This window comes from Osmerus eperlanus, chromosome 21, assembly GCF_963692335.1.
Source record: "Osmerus eperlanus chromosome 21, fOsmEpe2.1, whole genome shotgun sequence".
NCBI lineage: Eukaryota > Metazoa > Chordata > Actinopteri > Osmeriformes > Osmeridae > Osmerus > Osmerus eperlanus.
The window spans coordinates 6,352,464-6,355,344 of record NC_085038.1 but is presented as its reverse complement, the minus strand read 5'-3'; positions in this window follow the sequence as shown (position 1 = coordinate 6,355,344).

The following is a 2,881-nucleotide window of genomic DNA, read 5'->3' as shown; positions in this document are numbered from 1 at the left end:
TCTGTGGATTGTCTGAGCCACAGCCATTGATGTAACAATAAATAAAGTGCTAACAAACTGAATACATGTAACATCATATGCAAGTGACTAGACCACTTTACAAATCATAATTCAGTGTTCAATAAGATTGGGTCATCGTTGGGTTTAGATTCTGAGATTAAAACATGAAAGTTGAGTAAACACATAACGTCAGTGCCTGACCTCAGATCCAGTTGCAACATATTTCCGATAAATTGTAGTATTTGATTGTGACTTACCTACTCATTTTACCCATTATAAATTAACGTATTGTGTACACTGTTCTTGGCAATATTTGGTTTCTTTTGCATCTTGCTCAATCTATTGTGCAATACCGGAATTCCCCCGCAACTCGGACATGAACACAAACCTGAACATTCCATGACTCATTTTCTGATAACGTGTCAACAGTCACATGAAACATTATATATAGTTGAAAGACTGAGACTACAGAAAACATTTCACTCATCCAAGAAGAACACAGTCAGGTGAGATCCTGTCTATATCTTATCTAAAACTGGATAACCACTAACTTCATGGTACAAAGTTTTATTTATTTGTGAAAGAACAAAGACGTCTTCACAAATAAATACAATCAGGATATTGTGATTTTTAAAATTATGTTGTTTGCATGCCTTATGAGATCAGAACAAATATTATACATACTATGATTTAAATGACAGATCACATCAACAAATAATTCCATGACTTTGATCAGTGTGGTAAATAGTAAATTACTAATCAAAAGAAAATCCTCAGAGGCATTCAGCATTAGCAGCACCAAGACATTGAATTCATGAGCTGAACAAATACATACATGTGTTCATGAGCTATTTGGGTGTTGTCAAAAGATTTTGTGACTGGCCATTGTGAAACTAATAATACATGGTATCTTCTGTGTGGCAAGTCTTTCATGGCTTTCTCTATTTCTGGAATGACAGTCCTGAATAGCAAGTGAGATGAAAGCTGTATATTCGGCTCTCCTTCTCCTCCTCCTGGCAGTTAGCTATGGTAAGTCTACTCTAGAAGAGTTTCACTTTCCCCTGCTATTTCAGTTTGTTTATGATTAATATGATCTTCTGGAGGCTGCAAGTGACAAGGCTGGTTTCTTGTTTCTCCAGGAGACAGCTTGAAGTGCAATCGATGTGTCCCAGGTTCTCCAGGCTCACGCTGCACGAACACCATAGAGACCTGCCCATCTGGCTTTGACGTGTGTGGCTCGGTTATTTTCAAGCCTCCACTCCGTAAGTACAGTTATCTAACTCTGTCAACATAGTGTATAGTCCCAGCAGGCCCGTTTTAATTACTATTTGAAATAGTTCCAAATATTTCAGCATACAAAATGTATCTCATCAGTTGCAATAAAATAACAGACAAGACTCAGTTCACAGACACTTTGGTTGCATGCAAATACATTACAAGGAATGTAATTAACCAAGATGACAGTGATGTATTTGATTAATTTTGTTTTTATATCATAATAGTTTTGTAACTGTATTATCCATGAACAGCAGAATTGTCCTTGATATACAGTAGTAACCAGTCACAAATGATTAACTGGTAAACCAGTACTATTTAAAGTATAAAATGTCTCTGGGTTGTATTGTGTTTAAAACCTTTTGTGTTTCTTCTTCCTCCTCAGCTATCTCATATTTCAAGAGATGCATGAAGAAATCAAATTGTACAATTCTGGGACTTAATTCCAGCATCGATGTCAGATGCTGCCCTTTTGATCGCTGCAACTGATAAATCTCTATGAAAAACTGATATTTGATCAATTTTTTTTAATCGATGACCGAGGAACGTTTCAGATTATCTGACTGCATTACATGTATGAATTACACCTATTGTAATTTTCCAAGTTCATAGAATTTTAGCCTATTTGTGTGTTAATGCTTACTACACCCCAAAATTGTCATATATAAATTCAAATATGAGAAATGCACCTCATTCTTGTCTGATCTTTCTCACCTTCTTCCTGTTTGAGTTGGATTGATAGTGGTTTCACCAAATAAATCAAAGAAGCAGTTGGCTGGAGCAGGATTACTGTAACATATGTGGCTGGAAAGTAGAGGGCCCTCTGTGTCATACCTGTCATTATGCCACATCACATACAGTATGTAACAGACTAATATTTGCTGTCCTTGAAAACTATGATGACACCTTCTGTCCACTAGATGTCAATAGAGCTCTTACAAATGTAACGTGTCACACTGTTTTGCCAGACAGTATAAAGACTGCCCTGATCAGGCCTTGTGTCTCACATATTCATGCTTGATTAGGATTAATTTTATATAGTGTGTTTAAGATTGGCACTGTGATTATCACTATTATCTAAATAACTTCACATTAATACATTAATATTTCACCCTGCTTATGAAGATAAACTGTTTTCCTATGGAGATGTCAGCCTCCTACAATCAATAGGACACTGTATTGAAGCCCACAAGCCATTACTCATAGAACAAGCACCATGTCAATAATTATGTCACTACAGTATCAATATATTGAGTGATAACTACTCACATACATCACAATAAGCCTTTAGTATAATGTTACCTGTAACCTTTCCTAGACAAGACAGAAAGCAGAATTGTCTATTGTTTACGGAATACTCTACTGTTAACACATTGTTTCTGTGTGAGTGTAAAGGCACCACACTAGAGATCCCCCCACCAGAGTAATGAGAGCTGAAGTAGCTAACAAACCTGTGTCACGCCCAAGGAGGTCATAATGCACACTCCTATAATCACAGGGGATCCCCAACTTTATGAGCTGAGATCTCTATTAAAGGAGGCTTCCCCATGTAAGGGCGCTGGGAGGGATGTGGAAATATCATTCAGCAGTCAGCAGGAGACCCCAG